The sequence below is a fragment of the Bos taurus genome, chromosome 2 (assembly GCF_002263795.3).
Source record: "Bos taurus isolate L1 Dominette 01449 registration number 42190680 breed Hereford chromosome 2, ARS-UCD2.0, whole genome shotgun sequence".
NCBI classification, from domain to species: Eukaryota; Metazoa; Chordata; class Mammalia; order Artiodactyla; family Bovidae; genus Bos; species Bos taurus.
This window is the reverse complement of record NC_037329.1, coordinates 70,054,132-70,073,724: the sequence shown is the minus strand read 5'-3', so window position 1 is coordinate 70,073,724 and position 19,593 is coordinate 70,054,132. Positions and strand designations below refer to the sequence as shown.

The 19,593-nt window shown below is 40.1% G+C and overlaps 2 long non-coding RNA genes across 3 annotated transcripts; one reads left to right on the top strand and one right to left on the bottom strand.

The window, feature by feature from the left end:
• Positions 1–5,461: 5,461 nt before the first annotated feature.
• LOC100848049 (uncharacterized) lies at positions 5,462–14,796 on the bottom strand. Its single transcript, XR_804920.3, has 4 exons — positions 14,622–14,796; positions 14,040–14,086; positions 10,870–11,039; positions 5,462–5,672 (listed from the first exon to the last, which is right to left on the bottom strand). It is a non-coding gene; the product is annotated as an uncharacterized lncRNA (long non-coding RNA).
• A 36-nt stretch (positions 14,797–14,832) lies between these two features.
• Positions 14,833–18,995, top strand: LOC104971253 (uncharacterized). 2 transcript variants are annotated; one of them, XR_009491811.1, is made up of 3 exons: positions 14,873–15,287; positions 18,275–18,538; positions 18,685–18,995. It is a non-coding gene; the product is annotated as an uncharacterized lncRNA (long non-coding RNA). The 2 variants fall into 2 exon arrangements; XR_003030453.2 differs by having other exon boundaries at positions 14,833–15,287; positions 18,275–18,995.
• Positions 18,996–19,593: the final 598 nt, after the last annotated feature.

The window sequence follows — 19,593 nt, the reverse complement described above, 5'->3', positions numbered from 1 at the left end:
ATTAGCCATTTGTATGTCTTTGGAGAAATGTCTTTTGAGGTTTTCTGCTCACTTTTTGATTGGGTTGTTTGTTTTTCTGGTATTAAGCTGTATGAGCTGCTTGTACATTTTGGAGATTCTTTGTCAGTTGTTTCATTTGCTATTATAACAGATGGAAAGATACATCATGTTCCTGGATTAGAAGAATCAGTATAGTGAAAAATGACTGTATTACCCAAAGCAGTTTATAGATTCAACATAATCCCTATCAAACTACCAACAATATTTTTCACAGAACTAGAAAAATAATTTCACAATTTGTATGGAAACACAAAGACCCCGAATAGCCAAAGAAATTTTGAAAATGGAGCTGGAGGAATCAACCTTCCTGACTTCAGACAATACTACAAAACTACAGTCATCAAAACCATAGTGTATTGGCACAAAAATAGAAATAGAGATCAATGGAAATAGAAAGCCTGGAGATTAATACCTATGGACACCTTATCTTTGACAAAGGAGGCAAAATATATGATGGAGAAAAGACGATCTCTTCAACAAATGATTCTGGGAAAACAAGTCAACTACGTGTAAAAGAATGAAATCAGAACACTTTCTAACACCATACACAAAAATAAACTCAAAATGGATTAAAGACCAAAAACACTTTCTCATCAGGACCTGGAATCAAGCTCAGCCATAAGCCCTGTGGCGATTCTAATGAGAAATGAAATGCAGGCACACCTTAGAGACTAAACTAAAAGATACCCAGGGAACACCCTAGAAGAGAGATGACCACTACCAAGAGAGCACAGAGTCACTGCCAACTGTCCTAGAGTCACCAGGAGTCCCTGAGATCCACTGAAAAGCTCCAAACCCAAGGAAGGGTAGTCTACCCAGAGATGGAGTCACTCCTCACCAAGTGCAGGTCAGTCTTTCCAGGAGATTCACTCTGCTCAACTCTACCACCACTATTAATTCAGAACTACAGGTAAATCATCTGTTTTTCACAGGCCATTACTTGGGAGAGTTAACACACTGGGTCACAGTGGTTTTCAGGGCCCTGGGGCAAATTACAGGACAAGATTCAAGTTCATTTTTCCTTCCTTCCTTCACTCATTTCTTCCCCCTCCCTCTCCTCATTACCTCTATCCTTTTCTACTTTTCTTTTGTAAGTTGGCAACATTTAATGAAAACATCATAATGGTTATAATACCAGAAGCTCAGAACAGATTAGTTAAGCATCATTCTGTCAAGGAATTCTCACACTAGAGACTGGCATGCAAACATACAGTACCATTTAGTGACTGCATTGTTGCCACAGAGGCAGGTGCTGAGTACAATATGATCAGAAGATAAGGAGGCACTGTGCCGGCCAGCCCAGTTGTGGAGCAGGGGAGCAGACTTCAACAATTGTGTGGAGTCTGTGCAAAAGCAGGGGTAGGCAAAACATAAGCATTGGGTCAGACTCATCGGACTCAAGCCTTGGGTCTACCCACTCACTGACTTGCTATGTGACCTGGAGCCTCAAAGATGATAGTAACATGGTTACGCCCATGTCATGATGCTGTTGTAAGGGGCCTAAGTGGTGCCTTGTACAGCACAGCAACACCAGTTAGCATCTATCCAGATAGTGAGACCCAGGTGGCACACAGTGTGCGAACACAGATTCAAAGTCACGTGATTGTGTTTAACAAGCCTCAAAGGCTTGCCCCAGTTCTTTCACAAACCTTGCAATAATGCAAACCCACATTAGATTATATTGGGTATAGATGACTTCATCTCTAGCACTGGCACTGCCAGGAATGGTAGTAACAATAGTAGAATAGTAGTGAAAAATGCTCCTCAGCCTCAACTGTTACAAACTAATATTTGGAGGCAAGTGTCTCCTATGTCTCTCTACTTAGCCAATACAGCACCTGGACAAATGTTACACTATCTATGTGTCCTTAGACTCAAGAACTTTGTGAACATTTTTAATGGGTGTGTGCCTAATTTTCACCAGGCTTTCTCTGGGTAGCTTTCAGTGACCCATCAACAGAGTTCCAAAAATTCAAAATTAAAATCTGAGTTTAATTATAAATAAAAGAGCTAACAGGATTTTAAAAATTCTAATGCATATGAATGTGTGGAGACATGAGCACCCTCGCGGACTACTGGAAGGAGTAGGTTTTATATAACCTTTCTGGAGCGCAACCTGATGACGTGTGTCAAAGGAATTACCTGTGTTTTTACTTTAAACTTAAAAAAAGTAAGCATTAATTTAAATTTTACCAGTGATACTACTTGTAAAAATTTATCCTAATAACCATAAGTGTACATAAAAATTTGTCTTCAAGTATGCTTGTTGCCTGATCCTTTACAACAAGAAAATTGGGAAACAACATAAATGTACAATAGTAAATTCTCATTAAATATATTGATTTCCTAAAACATGAAATTTACATGCAACCATTAAAAATTACCTATAGAGAAGTGTGTAACAATACAAAAAGTGTTTATGATATATTAGAGGATAAAAGAGTTTTAAAAACTGTGTAAATTGAAAAAAATGTTTAAAAGAAACTAGACAGATCAATCCCAAATGTTAGCAGTTTTTTCCAAATTGTGGGATTACTAACAATTTGTGTGTGTGCATTCCTACACTTTTCAAATTTTCCATAGCCAATGTCTTATACAATGAAAAAAGAAAAACAAAAAAATTAAAGCCCAAAGCTTTAAATTTAGGTTTAAATTCAAATGATCACTTTGCTATGTGTCCTAGGATAAACTACTTAACCATTCTGAACTTCATTTTCTTTCCATCCATAGAAAGCAGGTAATCATAACTACCTCATAAGATTGTAGGAGATTATATTAGATAATACATGTAATGGGCTGTACATATAACATGAACCCAATAAATTCGTGTTCCTCTCACTTCTTCCTCCAGAGTTCACTAACAAGATGTTTAATGCTTAACGCAGGAGGCAAGATTAGAGCGTAGCATCTTAGTTTAGGCCTGAAGTTAAACCAGGTGTGATGACAAGAAAGAGGAATATTTGTGATGGGAGAGCATAGAAAAGGCATAGTGAAAGTGAAGTCGCTCAGTCGTGTCCAACTCTTTGCCACCCTATGGACTATAGCCTACCAGGCTCCTCCATCCATGGAATTTTCTAGGCAAGAGTACTGGAGTGGGTTGCCATTTCCTTCTCCAGGGGATCTTCCCAACCCAGGGATCAAACCTGGGTCTCCTGCACTGTGGGCAGACGCTTTACTGTCTGAGCCACCAGGGAATCCCACAAAACAAGTAACCTGGGTACTGTTTCTCTGCTCTGCTTCCCCGTTGAGCAGGTCCCGGGAGATATCTCAATGCTGACTCCTCATATTTAGCAATTCTGCTGAAAATAAATTTTCACTATTATACTTATCAGTGTAACAAATTATTCCAAGATTTAATGGCTTAAAATGGCAATCAGCATTTATTATGTCATACAGTTTCTGTGGGTCAGAAGTGAGAGAGAAGCTTAGCTGGATGGTCCTGGCATGGGAATCTCTCATGAGGTTGCAGCCAAGAAATAAGCCAGAGCTACAGTCTCTGAAGGCTTGAGGATCTGATTCCAAGATGGCTCATGCATATGGTTGACAAGTTGATACTGGCCATTGGTAGGAAGTCCCAGTTCTTCCCTATTTGGACCCCTTCACAGAGTGACTTGACTGTCCTCATGACATGGCAGTGAGCTTCCCCCAGAGTGAGTACTCAAAGAAAGAGCAAGAAGAAGCTGCAATACCTTTTATGACCAAACCTTGGAAGTCAACCCTAGTTCTACGATGTTCTATTGGTTATACTGATCAGCTCTACTCAAGGCAGAAGGGACTACACTGGGGCATGTGCGTTAGGAGGCAACAGTCTCTGGGACCTTCTTGGGGGCCGGTTACCACAATTACACTTATAGTCCTTCTGCTAGGAGTGTTCTTCCCCCAGATATCAGCACAGCTCATACTCTCATTTCTTCCAGATCTCTACTGAAAAGTTACTTTACTGGAGAGGCTCTCCCTAAACTTTCTCTCAGAATGGAATCCCTCTCACCATTCTCTCTCTCCTCTTATGCTGTTTTATTTTTCATTATTGCATTTAGAACATCTTACATGTTACATACTCCTTTATAGGTAATTTGTAATGATTGTATGTAAATTTCATGTATGTAAAATATAAGCATCATGAAAGGCTTGCCATGATCTTTCCTGGTACCTAGGAGGAGCTCAGTAAACAAATGAATGAGGCATGACATCACCTGACACTTCTGATACTTCCTTCACCCACAAAAAATCAGTAATTCCCTCTTTGGTGCCACCACCCCAGCTTTAAATCTCCTAAAACTGGTAAATTTAGCTTTCTGAATGCCATCTTCTGCTTTACATCCTTCCCAATCCACCTCCCGAGCATTTCCTAGCTGTCCTGATCCTCTTGGTGCTCTGCTTCCTCTATCCAGACATCCCCCTTTACTGGCTGCTTCCCCCTGACATTCACACAGTTGAGGCTTCCTTATTCCAGTTCTTACCTCCTAGAGGCCTACAGAAAAGAATGACAACTAAGAAGCATATATGCTGGCACTCCTCCTCCCATATCCATGGCAAATATTGCTAAGAGATCAGGCTATCTCTGACTATATCTGGGCCCATGAGATAATGACACTTTGTCAGGAAGATAATTGATCCCTGTTGCTTAACACACCATCAGTTCTACTAGCAGGCACTGTAACAATGAAATCATAAAGATATTTGAATATGAGAAGGACAAATGACACTATATAGATAATGTATACTAACCACCAAGCAATTGTATTAAGCAATTAATGTGGATTACCTGTAACATTTAATCTTCATGACCATCTACAAGAAAGCTGCTATTATACCCATTTTACAAATGAGGAAACTGGGGCTCAGAGAGGTAAAAATTTATACAGAATAACTTACCTAAGAGTTGGTATGAATTCAGGCCATCAGATCTGGAGTCTGCTCTTAAAACATCATGATATTGCCTTAAGGTCTTCAATAACCAACTGGCTCCATGGGATTTTAGGATTAAATGTCTAGTTGTCAGGCCTGAGAGTCCCCAGGAAATTGTCTCTGTCTGAAATTGCCCCCAGAGAACCTTCACTCACCCTTAGAGATCCAATTTACTTCTAACCACCTCTATGAAGTTTTCATTGATATATTTATGCCAGCACTGCTTGAACTTCGTATTATTATTTCACTTACCAGCCTGGAATGCCAGCCCACATTTTCTTGTAGGTCTTCTTTACTGCATCATAACTGCATAAATTTCTCATTTCTTAATCATCACAATTTTACAAAGTATCTAGCCTATAATAAAGCCAATAAATAAATAAATATCACCCCTACTTCCATGATATACTTTCCATTTCTCAAAGTTAGGCTTAAGTTTTATATGCATGTATAACTGAGTCACTTTGCTGTTAGGAAGAAATGAACACACACTGTAAATCAACTATACTTCAGTCATTTTCTTTTTTTTTAAGATAAGCTATGTTATACACTTTTATAGCCTGGGTATTACGGTCTTTACATCAAAATGAAGAAGTTCAGCAAGCGATGGCTTCCCAGGAAATGCAGCACTGAAATCTTCTCTAGAAGCAAACTTCATGGAGAGTCATAGCCCAGAGCATGAGTGTGAGCTTTTCAGTTCTGTCCTAGGAAGATAATGAGACACTGAACTTAAATACCACTCACCATGGCATCCCCAGGCAGAGTTTCTCCTCTACTGAGCTTGTAAATCCTCTGCCTCCAGCTTCCTAGTTGCTTTGATAAAAGGAGGTGTAGAATTTCTCTCCTTGGGAGGTCACAGAACTGACAACACAGCAAGAAATTAACATTAACTTCCACCAGCTCTTTCTAACAACAGGGCTCTGTCGAGTTCTGAAGTACTCATGGGCTTTCCAGGAGACCTGGACAGATATGGTAATGGAATGGGAAAGCTGTGAAGAGTGAGAGGTACATTCTTTTAAAAAGTGGGAAAAGCTTCCAGACTTACTAAAAGAAGGTGGACTTAAAGCATAAATGAATAGGGAGTTAGTGCCAACTGCCCAGGATGGGGCATCAGATGGTGTGATACGGTGCCACCTATATGAAAAGAAAAAATGTTATAATCTGGGGGACAAAGAAATGTGACCTTCTCTAAGGCTATCCTCATTTCAGAACCTTGGCTTATTCCCCATAAAATGGAGGGAATGGAGCAGTTGAGGAAACATCCCGGTCTTAGTGAAGGTCTATAGCACGTGCAGTCAGTCATTCATTGTGTCAGAGTGTAATTCCTAGTGCAGCCCTTACCCCAGCTTGGCTATGGTCTGCATCTCTCTGCTCCAGGGTGTATATATGACTCACCTCTGTATGTCATTCTCACTGTACCTTGAATAGTGCTTGCCCTAAGATAGGTGCTTAGTAAATGAATAATGAATTTCATTAGATTGAATTGAAATCAACTTTGAAACACTCTTTCCTATCAGAAACCCCACTGTATTTCAGATTGGATCAAAATATCTTTACAAACATAGGCTGGCTCTCAATCATGATGGGAAAAGATAGACACGACCTGTTTTTCCAGAAATATAGGGAGAAATGGAGTATTAAGATTACCTAGCTTACTTAAGGTATCTCTCTAGTAAATGGTAGAACAAAATACAGTTCTGTCAAGTTTTGAAATCTGTAGTTTTCAACTACACAAGGGGAAAGTCTTCCATAGTCACAGAAAGTTCAGTGTTCTATGTATAAAGTCTATAGGCACAATTTGAAAATCCTTAATACTTCAGTTCAGTCGCTCAGTTGTGTCCGACTCTTTGCGACCCAAAGAGTACGCCAGGCTTCCCTGTCCATCACCAACTCCTGGAGTTCACGCAAACTGATGTCCATTGAGTCGGTGATGCCATCCAACCATCTCATCCTCTGTCGGCCCCTTCTCCTCCTGCCCTCAATCTTTCCCAGCATCAGGGTCTTTTCCAATGAGTCAGCTCTTCACATCAGGTGGCCAAAGTATTGGAGTTTCAGCTTCAACATCAGTCCTTTCAATGAACACCCAGGACTGATCTCCTTTAGGATGGACTGGTTGGATCTCCTTGCAGTCCAAGGGACTCTCAAGAGTCTTCTCCAGTCTATGGCCATACCACCCTGAATGTTCTTGATTTCATCTGATCTCAGAAGAGTCTTCTCCAACACCACAGTTCAAAAGCATCAATTCTTCAATGCTCAGGTTTCTTCACAGTCCAACTCTCACATCCATACATGACTACTGGAAAAACCAAACTTGACTAGATGGACCTTTGGTGACAAAGTAATGTCTCTGCTTTTCAATATGCTATCTAGGTTGGTCATAAATTTCCTTCCAAGGAGTAAGCGTCTTTTAATTTCATGGCTGCAGTCACCATCTGCAGTGATATTGGAGCCCCAAAAAATAAAGTCAGCAACTGTTTCCACTGTTTCCCCATCTACTTGCCATGAAGTGATGGGACTGGATGCCATGATCTTCGTTTTCTGAATGTTGAGCTTTAAGCCAACTTTTTCACTCTCCTCTTTCACTTTCATCAAGAGGCCCTTTAGTTCTTCTTCCCTTTCTGCCATAGGGTGGTCATCTGCATATTTGAGGTTATTGATATTTCTCCCAGCAATCTTGATTCCAGCTTGTGCTTCCTCCGGCCCAGCATTTCTCATGATGTACTCTGCATATAAGTTAAATAAGCAGGGTGGCAATATACAGCCTTGACATACTCCTTTTCCTATTTGGAACCAGTCTATTGTTCCATATCCAGTTCTAACTGTTGCCTCCTGACCTGCATACAGGTTTCTCAAGAGGTAGGTCAGGTGGTCTGGTATTCCCATCTCTTTCAGAATTTTCCACAGTTTATTGTGATCCACACAGAGGCTTTGGCATAGTCAATAAAGCAGAAATAGATGTATTTCTGGAACTCTCTTGCTTTTTCCATGATCCAGCAGATGTTGGCAATTTATCTCTGATTCCTCTGCCTTTTTTAAAGCCAGCTTGAACATCTCGAAGTTCACAGTCCATGTATTGTTTAAGTCTGGCTTGGAGAATTTTGAGCATTACTTTACTAGCTTGTGAGATGAGTGCAATTGTGTGGTAGTTTGAGCATTCTTTGGCATTGCCTTTCTTTGGGATTGGAATGAAAACTGACCTTTTCCAGTCCTGTGGCCACTGCTGAGTTTCCAAATTTGCTGGCATATTGAGTGCAGCACCTTCACAGCATCATCTTTCAAGATTTGAAATAGCTCTACTGGAGTTCCATCACCTCCACTAGCTTTGTTTGTAGTGATGCTTCCTAAGGCCCACTTGACTTCACATTCCAGGATGTCTGGCTCTAGGTGAGTGATCACACCATCGTGATTATCTGGGTTGTGAAGATCTTTTTTGTACAGTTATTTCCTGTATTCTTGCCACCTTTTCTTAATATCTTCTGCTTCTGTTAGGTCCCTACCATTTCTGTCCTTTATTGAGCCTATCTTGGCATGAGATGTTTCCTTGGTATCTCTAATTTTCTTGAAGAGATCTCTAGTCTTTCCCATTCTATTGTCTTCCTCTATTTCTTTGCATTGATCACTGAGGAAGGCTTTCTTATCTCTCCTTGCTATTCTTTGGAACTCTGCATTCAAAAAGGTATATCTTTCCTTTTCTCCTTTGCTTTTTGCTTCTCTTCTTTTCACAGCTATTTGTAAGGCCTCCTCAGACAGCCATTTTGCTTTTTTGCATTTCTTTTTCTTGGGGATGGTCTTGATTCCTGTTTCCTGTACAGTGCCGCCAACATCCGTCCATAACTCACATGGTACACGGCACGGTGGCTGCGATGGCATGGAAGCGTGGCTGGCCGAGAGGAGCTACCCCATGTCCAAAGTCAGGGGCAGTGGCAGAGAGGAGCAAACCCATGTCCAAGGTAAGGTGCGGCAGCTGCAGTTTACTGGAGCAGCTGTGAAGAGATACTCCACCTTCAAGGTAATCGAAACCCAAGTAAGATGGTAGGCACTGAGAGAGGGCATCAGAGGGCAGACAGACTGAAACCACAATCACAGACAACTAGCCAATCTGATCACATGGACCACAGCCTTATCTAACTCAATGAAACTAAGCCATGCCATGTGGGGCTACCCAAGACGGTCGGGTCATGGTGGAGAGGTCTGACAGAATGTGGTCCACTGGAGAAGGGAATGGCAAACCACTTCAGTATTCTTGCCTTGAGAACTTGAATGTCCCTAAAAATGAGTTCTCCATTAAAATATAGAAGGGCATTTGGCAGTACTAAAATTATGATGGGAAACAGAATTTTGGAATCCCAAATAACTTTCTTGCCTGCCATCAATGTGAATAAAGTGGGCTAGCCATGTCCTTTACGTATGTTCTACACTTTCTCTAGTGTCCCTTATGATACAAAGAGGGAAACTAGATGGACAACCTCCGCCATAGCTATTTATCAGCAAAGATGTCATCATAATGAACTGTGGATTCTCTGTAGACTTTTCCATAAGCATGAAGCTCATCAGGATAATGGGGAGGCTGTGAATCTCTGTATTAGGACATGATACGCAATTCTGGCTGTGGTAAGCAAAGACATGGTGTTGAGGGATGAGGACCCTGAAGTTTTAAGATCTGACATCCCTGTTAGCACTGAAATTTGAACTACAGCAGTGATTTTCAACATTTTAAAAGTCATATTGCCCTTTCTCACATAAAGTCTTAATGAAATCCCAATATATAAAAAAGATACAAGCAGACTTGATTGAAACTAGGACGGGAATCCTGTGGCTCCACCTCCTCATTTGCTCCCTCCTGTTTGAGATGGCAAGATATTTCCTGGGAAACCTAGGGCTTCACAGAACTGTATGAAAATTTCTGACCCAAAAGACACATCTCTCAAGTGACTTGTTTCCATATCAATGCCTAATTCTCTCTTAACATCATAAAATAAGAGGTGGCAATTTATTGTTTTGGTAAACAAATTGACATCAATATGGAAAAACATCATACTTAAGAATGGACTAAGCCTTTTCCACATATTGAAAAAGGACAATGTGAAATACTGCTCAAAAAATTTTTTTAATCATTGCAAAGTGCCTAGGGATATTTTTCTGGTGACCAACAGTCTAAAGGTCTAAGGGAAACACAACAATGCCAGCTTAACTGAAGCATACACAGAGGAGAGAAGAGTCCCTTGGCATCTAGCCATCTCTGTGCCCAATATTCAACAGGAGGGCAGCATAGAAAGCAATCTAGTAAAGTGTTGACAGAATTAATCACCCTCCATTTTCCAGCTTTCTTTTACTTCCTGGGCTAAGAAATTAGAAGGCTCTGGCTGAATCAGCTACACAATGACATTTCTCCAGAAGCACAGTTTTCCTGGGGAAATAAAGCTAATGAAAGGACAGGCTAACTATGTTTGATTTCCTCAAAGCCCACTGCCTAATTTTATATGAATTGTCTGGTTTCTTTTAGACCTTAAGTCCATGGCCCAGTGACACTGCATTTCTCAGAGAAAATAGAGAAAAACACCTGTGAATAAATTGAAAATTTAAAGTACTGATGTCTTGCACATGGATGGCACTTACCTAACGTCAAAGCCCTTCCGCAGATTACTTCAACGCATAGTAATAAATCTACCACTTATTCCAGTCTGTCTCTAATCCCTATCATGATAGGTGAGTTAGATATTATCCCTCAATTTTACAGAAGTGGAAACTGAGCCAGAGCAAGAATAAGTGACTTGCCCACAAATGGCAGACTTCCATTTTGAATTCAGGACCTTGGACATCTGATCCCCGAATCTGATTGCCTCTCCAGGCTCTCTTTCAATGTCAGTCCTTCTCAGGCATGATGCAGTACTACAAAATTACCTCAAGAGCTACAGATGGGGTCCCAGCCAAGACAAATTCTCTTCAAACAAGAGCATGGAGAAGTGTGTTGATCTTCAGAACTCAGAGTAGACGGACGGTATCATCCTTTCTCAGGGATGGGGAGAATAACCAGTTTAAGCTTTCCAGGTGTTCCAGGAAGATTGTGGTTTCTGTAAGCATGAAGGATTTTGTCTGTTATTCTAAAGGCAACAGGGAAACACTGAATCTTCTGAATATTTTACAGTAGTGAGAATTCGAAGGTGCAAAAAGGCTTAGCATTTTGTCTAAGACCGCTAGTTTCAACCCTGGCCTCAGTATATGATTCATGTTCCTTGTTGCATCCAGTTTCAACTGGTCAGAAATGCATAATCTCAGGTCCCAGGCTCACTGAATCAGAAAATAGTTTGAACAAGATCCCCAGGTGACTCATAGGTGCATCAGAGCTTGAGAAGCACTGCTCTGAAGTATGAATACTTCCCCGAATGCTGGGCCTCTGCCTGCAGTCAAGTTTGTATATCTGGGCTTCCTGCAAGTCAAGGAGGCAAATGGAAAGTGAGAAGGAATATGTGGTTTCATTTAGGGGTGGTTATGTCAACACCCTCCCCTACAGGCTCCTCCCCACCAAGCAAACAATTATCAGCTCCAGGGCAGGTGGAGTCCAAGGCCCCTGATTGACCCATTTCATCAATCATCACCTCAAAGCACACAGGAGAAAGAGGTCCTGGTAGATGAGCACTCAGCACTGAGAAAGACCGAGGTCCCCGGTCGCTGACAAGATGGGCACGTGGAGTTGGGATGAGGAAGGTCGGGACTAAGGAACATTAGGCATTCACCCCGCTGCTCTGATTGGTAATTAAGTGACTCGTCTACTGGCGGACAGTCCTGCATGTTCCCCCAGGCATCTGTTAGTTCTTCGAAAACCACTACTGACAAAATGAGGTTTGCCCTTGGTACACAGATAATGACTGAGCTTGACAGGTGTGGCGCGATTAGAAAATTTCTACATGAAGCTCATTCTGCTAGCCACTCCACAGTAAACAGACTCATTAGAACTTGCAGGTCCCTGGAGGCAAAGCATGTTTGACATTATTAATTGGCTTTTCTGTATAAGGAGTCAAATAGATGAAAAGGTTTATCAAGCTGAAATAATTAATTTTGCCTGAATTCGCTGACAGTTCATTTCTCCTGTAAAAGACCATTTTAAGGTCCCCCCCTTTTTTTTTTCAAATTTCAAAGTTCAAAAGACATAATAGTGGCAAAAGTGAAGCTTTTTAGTAAATTATAATTAAAGGGAATTTAATTAACTTAGACCTGGGGAAGGGGAAATAAAGGAATTGCTATCTGTGTCTATACAGAGGTCTAGATGGTTGAACATCTCATGACTTAATAATGCATTAATTTTAATCTAATCAAAGTATTATAAAAGAGGTAATTATATGTTTAAAAATTACCAGGCTCCAATAGTGGGATTTTTAAACACTTAATACTTACCCAGTTTCTCGTTAGCAAAGTTATAATTGTTGTTCTCAGATTCTGCTTATTTAAAGATGGGGGTTACAGGCAAGAGGTTAATTGAATAAATCATTGTAAGAACCCATGTTGAAACTATGATGAACTACAAAGTTTGCATTCCCTGGCTGCAAAAGATTTTTTTTCTTCCCTTTTTTTCTCTGTGTCTTTCTGTGTCTCTAAAAATAGCAAATTATTTCCATTCCTTTATATGTGCTCCTGAATGCTCCCACACCCACTCTTTACCCCACAAAGCCAAAATCCAGTTCACATAAGAGTCTGCAAAACTTTCATTTCCAATGTGATTTTGTAGTTTCAGTGTGAGACTTCTTAGTCTTAAGCAATGGATGATAAGATGCCAAGAATGGGTGAAAAGAATCATGATATCTCCAAGTGGTCATTAAACAGTAGGGTTTTGATTTCTGTAAAGGGCAATGTATCTGGACGTTTCACTGATTAAAGACTGAGTTCTTAGGAATATCTGAAAGAGTATAGCTGCTTTGCAGCTAAGAAGTGTCTTGCCATATAAGCCCACATAATCAGTTTGTAGTTCAAAGATGATTCGATTTTCCCTAAAACAGTCTGACCCTGATGAAATAAAAACTGGTCAGGAAGGAGAACTAGGCAGAGGAGTTATGGAGAGTGGTTCTTCCATATCTAGTGGTATGTATTAGACCAGTTCCTCAAGCTGTTACCTCCTTCCATCATGGACTCAGCTCAGGCAGCCTGAATATCTTCACCCAACTCACCCCTCCTCCTATTCTATCCCATGATGACTGACCTCCTAAAAATCTAATGGCAATGTTGGTTATTTTCAGCTTGTCATTGACATTTTTATAATGCAGAAATACTTGTTGGCTATCTTCATTAAATACCAGGGCATTTATGGAGTCTCTCTGTTTGCTCTTCAACCTCAATTGGAGGCAAGATTTTGGTTACCCGAGACTCACTATTACATTTCTTCAAGTAGTGTCTTTAAAAAAGTGATCACATTCAAGTGAAAATTAACACAGAAAGATTCACATCCTGTTGCATCATTTTGAAAAATATAAGAACTCTTCTACCTTTTGCCAAAACATCCTTAGGTACACTCTTCAAAGGAGAGACATAGGGCATACATAGTGGCCACCTTACAGATATCATCTCAGTTCTCAGAGCAACCAAGTGATATTGTCTCCATATTAAAGATGAGACAGTTGAGGGTCAGAGATAGGGGGGGAAAATGCTCCTTAAGGTCACACATTTCAGAAACAGAGCTGGTTTGCTTGACTTCAAGACCCATGTAATTTCCATTAGAAAGGAGTAACCCAAAAAGTTACAGACATCAGATTCCCAAACTGTAAACACTTGTAACATTTACCAGAGAGTTAACATTTGGGGTAAGAAATGTCATAACCCAAAAAGCAAATATCTATTTCCTTGCTCAGAGGAATACTCGCAAAGATGTATTTAAAAAAATGGGAAACTTAAGACCTTCCAGTCCAACAGTCACAAACTTATTGTTGATCAATTTCCCACTCCTGCTTCCTTATATTAGTTCCCTAATTAACCATATGTTAATTCCCTGTGCCATTGTGATTGAATAGAGGGCTGGATATGAGGTTGGGAAGAGGGAGGAGGTTTTTGTGCAAAGATTCAGGGCTTGTGCTGCTATCACTCACCAGCATGTTTTCCTCTGAAGTCAATACGTTGTTCCATTTCAAACACGCTTAAAGAAAACACAAATTGATTTATTTACAATTCTGAACTACTTATCAAACACTAATGATCAGTGCCTAGTAAAACACAGGCTGAAAATATGCCATGCAATGCTTAGTCATTCTGCTAATGGAACTAATATTTCTCCACTGTGCCTCTCATTCTACTCTCTCACCCTTTGCCTCTCTTTATTTATTTCTATAATTCTTCCTGGTAAGAGTTAGAAACCCAGAAGGGATCTATGTTAGTGTGGTCAGTTCCAAAGACTCCAGAGAAAGCCCACATCTACCCAACACCTCCCTTTCATTCATTAACCCACCAGGGGCCAAGACTAATTAGATCAGCCTGCTCATTTTGAGCCGATAATTGATTTAAATAGGTTGCTCATTTAAAGTAGAAGAAAAGACTGCTAAACATTTGGTGCTGGGATTTTTTTTTTTTTTCCTTCCCTGCAACTTTCAATTGCTTGTGCAATGTAGCATAAAATGTAGAGGTCTCCCTTTTCTTTTCTCTCTTTTTTTTAAAGGGGCCATAAAATTAATTACAATAAGTAGGCAACGGGCAGGGGCAGGGGGTTAACTGATGGCTCTAATGAGCTGCGGAGCTTTGGGAAAGCTGGACCACTCATGCTGTTTGTTGGCTGCGAGGGGCCATGGCTTCCAACAGGAGCACAGCGTAAAGAGGTCCTTTGGACTGATTCTGTCTTCATGGCAACCAAAGTAGCTAAGCTTCAAACAAAAGGAGCCTTCCTTTCGGAAGGTGGGGACATTCTGGAATTGTTTCCTTACCATTAAGCAAGAAAAGACCCTCAAAATGCCATTCCATGATACACTCCCACCCCCAAACTCCTGTTTTTTACACAATTTGTGAGTGGGAAAGTTAGAGGAAAACTTGGACCTACTCTATATTCTGAAGACCTTTCCCTTCTCAAAGGGTCTTTCATGACCTGTCCTGTACCATATTGATTTATTTCAAATGTGAATCAAAAACGTTTAGACTAGGCTCCTCTTGGAAACTAAATCGTCCTGTTAGTTTATACTATTCAGCTGACACAATGAAAAGAGCTTTTGTCTGCAGCCTGGAGGGCAAGAGGTGGAAGCCACACTTGTAATTTGTTCTGTAAATTTTATTTTGCAGTGTTTCCTATCACAGGAAGAAGGGAGTGCTCAACTTGGTGAGGGGAACTGAGGAGTGCCGCAATATCTTTAAAGGTAAATAAAATGATTGGAAATAGAAAAGTTACCCCCCAAACAGCACCATGCTATATTTCAGATGTTTCTAAGTTCCTACTTTACACTAGCAACATGATCCACATAAGAAGCACATGGGCTTTGAAGGCAGAGCGACAAACCTGGGTTTCTACCCTGATTCAGTCACTTCTGTGCTCTGTGTAAGTCACTTGTTCTCTCTAATAATCTCTTTACCTTTAAAATGGAGACACTGAAGTCTATTTTGGAGGCATATCCTAAGGGTTAGAGATAATGTCAGAGCCTAGCATAGGACCTGGCTTTAATAAGCACTCATAGATAGTAGCTATAATGCAAAACTGGCTTCCTAAAAACCAGGGAGGGTCACTCAGCCTTGTTTTGTTGTCTGAGGCCAGGCAGTTCAGAAGAAAGTATCATTGTATTGCACACAGGGCCAGCCTCGAGAGTACAACCTGCACAGAGACAAAGGGCCTAACACTCAGAAGGACCCCACCGTTGCTGTCTTGAAATGCTTAATTTTTGAACAGAGGACCCTGCATTTTCATTTTGCACTGGGTCCTGCAAATTATGTGGCCCATCCTGATGGCATATTCCCCTTGGCTAATGCTGTCTCTGCCAATCTTGGTCTCTTGAAGAGTCTCCTTATATGAGGTCATGTCTGCGTTGGTGGCGCACTGCTTTCACACTTATAAATCACATTCTTTCTGCCTCTTCCACAAATTAGAACCAGAGGTGTAGCCTCTCCATTCCTTTGGGCCCAGGGCCTGACTGCCATGAAAAACTATTCAAGAGCACATGCTAGTGGCCGAAGGTCAGAATGGCACCTTTACAGTCCCATTGCCAACCCACTGAGAGCACTCCTGTCTCAGAGGATGGATGCCTGAGCCAATGGGCGACAATGAGGACTGAGCATCCCTTTGTTAATTCAGCATTCTTGTGGCGGATCATTTTCACTGTTAATGACATACGAGTTGAGTCCCAGGTAATTTTTTTCAAAGCAACCAGTTGTGAAATATCTTGAGAAAACACTGCCAATTTCCAATCCTAATGACAGAGACACTGAAGGTAAATAAGATGAATATTTATGGGATACCTGATTGCCTAAATGAGTTCCCTAAGGTATGAATAATTGAATGTATGCTAATTAATTGGGAAAAGCCAGTAGGTAACTCTTTTTTATTTACATTAGCCTCATTTTATTTCATTTCTTAGAACTATTACAGTTCCCAGTTATTTCCTATGCTTCAGTAAAGTTGAGTGTCATTGAGAGAATTTCTAATAGACATCATGAGTCTTAATTTCAATAAGTGTATAAGCTAAGGTAGAATATGTAATGATAGTTCTTAGGACATAGTTACTTGGGTTTTCCTAACAAAAGCTGTTGGTTCATTGGTGCCTCGTGCTAGCTAGTTTTTTACATATGTCTCCTGAATTATTCCTTATATTAATCCTATAAGGTTAGACATTGTACAGTTGTCTCCATTTTACAGATATGGAAACTGAGATAACAGTTAAGTGAACTGCTCATGGCTATGTGATGATAAGTATTAGAGCACAGATTCAAATTTGGCCTGCTTCAAAGTCCTTCCAGAAAGGGAACACAGACTTTCACCTCGAACAGAAGGTTTGGAAAACACAGGCCTTTCCTTACCATTTTGTAAACATGATCCCTGAAGACTTCACTCTAATGTCTGATATTGTTCTCAAAGAGCCACTAAAGTCAAATCAGTCAAAGTGACTAATTATTTTTTGAATATAGACTTTTAAAATAGTTTTTATTTTAAAACCATTTTAGGTTTATTTTAAAAATTACACAGAAGGTGCAAACAGATATCTTATGTCCCCCTCTTTCCACATCCAGGTTTTCCTATTAACATGTTGCATTCCTGTGGTATATCTAATTTGTGAGCCACTATTGATATACTATTATTAGGAAAAGTCCATACAGTTCACTTTTGCCTTGGGTTTTGACAAATGCATGTCCTATATCCACCATTATGGTGTCATATGGAATAGTTATACTGCTTTTGCTCCACCTATTCATTCCTCCACCCACTCTCCCACCATCCCCCCATCTGAAACCCTGGCAACCACTGATCTTTTTACTGTCTCTGTAATTTTGCCTTTTCCAGAATGTCAGGCAGAATCATACACACACAGTCTTCTCCAAGTGTCTTTTTTCACTTAGCAAAATGCATTTGTTTCCTCCATGTTTTTCTATAGCTTGATAGCTCATTTCTTTTTATTGCTCAATAATATTCCATTGTATGGATTATCACAGATTATTTATCTATTCACCTATGAAAGGACATCTTGGTTGCTTCCAAGCTTTGGTAATTACGAATAAAGTTGCTATAAACATTTATACACATGTTTTTGTGTGGACATAAGTTTTCACTTCATTTGAGTAAATACCTGGGAGACTGATTGCTAGATCCTGTAATAATACTGTGTTTCAGTCAGTTCAGTCGCTCAGTCGTATCTGACTCTTTACTACCCCATGAATCGCAGCATGCCAGGCCTCCCTGTCCGTGTTCAGTTTTGTTAAAAATTGTCAAACTGTCTTCCAAAGTGACTTCACCATTTTGCATTCTTGCCAGCAATAAATGAGAGTTCCTTTGCTCTGCATCTTTCACCAGCATTTCCTGTTGTCTTTGTTTCAGATTTTAGCATTTTAATGGGTGTGTAGTAGTATCTCATTGTTGTTTTGATCAGCCATTTGTTCTTATTCAATTAAGAGTAAGCAGCTGTCTCCCAAGTAGGATGTGTATATCCTATCATTTGCACAAGATAATGCATTGAAATACACAGAGAAAAATGGCAACCACTTTTTTTTTCATTCATTATGTGAAATTTTATATTCTTTGCATATATTCTTAATGTATATAATATTTTATTAGCATAGAAATTCTGTATATTAATGCTTTATAAATTAAAAATTCTTATATTGTTAAGGTTCATGTTCTCTCTTTTTTTTTTTCAATTGACAGAAGTGTTCTATTAAAAGAGGACCCCACTGCCATAGAAAACCCTGGATCTATGAAGACATCAAAGACAAAGACCTAATTTTTCTCTCAAAAAGTGAAACTTGATTTCCATTCAATATTGAATTTGATGTTTAAAAATTCTGAAGTATGTCAGAGCTGAAGTTTATCTATGCTATTTTGTACTGGATACATCTACTAGTGTGACAAATTAGGTGTTTTCCCAGAGTAGCAGTTGTCTGAATTCATCTGCATGAAGGATACAAACAGGTATGTTTTCAGAATATTGTCAGAGTGGTCTTAGCTTTTCAAAGCAGTTTCTCCTATACCATTTTGTTAGGGGAAGCATATTGACTGAAACTGCCCACCCTGGCCAGGCACCATAGTAACTATTTGCATGAGTTATTTTACAATAGGAGGTCCTGGTAAGGAACACAGAACTAATAAGCCACCACCAACCAGAAGAGTTCGGGAAAGGTCAAAAGGAGACACCACATGTCCGACCACCTCCCAGAATCCTCCTCTCTGGCATCCATCTTGGCTGAACAAGGCGTGCACCACCAGGAAGGACTCTGAGTCGGAATGATTAGCTAAAGACAACCCGGAAACTAATCCCATCACCATAAAACCTGCAAGCTGTGTGGCAGAGCTGTTCTCCTGGGTTCCCTTACCCTACTGCTCTCCACCCGGGTGCCCTTTCCCAATAAAATCTCTTGCTTTGTCAGCACATGTGTCTCCTCGGACAATTTATTTCCGAATGTTACACAAGAGCCCAGTTTCGGGCCCAGGAAGGGTTCCCTCTTCCTGAAACAGTTTCACTTCACATATTAACAGAATGACTACTGCTGTTTTATTGATAGTTTCCTTTTCAAAACTGATTTTTAAAGGACCAGGGTGAACTGATAATCCTTATAGAATGAGTTCTATTGTTAATCTCATTTTATAGATGAGGCAACTGAAGCATAGAAAATTTAAATAACCCGCCAAAAGCTCCCAATTTGTAATTGGCAGAACCATGATTCACACTCAGGTGTAAATGCCAGAGTCCAGGCTCTTACTCATTAGATTATTTTGCCTAAAAACATTTATGTGCTTTATGAGGAGGCTTGTAGTCCACATAATTTAGAGGAAAAACTTGACCAGTTTGGCAAAAGGAAAACCAAACTGTGGACTACACCATCAGTGTAGATCTTTGTTTTCAAGTGCAAATACATGCTTTTTTCCAAAGCAATATATATTCAGGGCAGACACTGGCAAAAATTTTAATCACTACACATCTTGTGTGTTTGATGGGAAATACTAAATATCTTCTGTATATAGAGAGA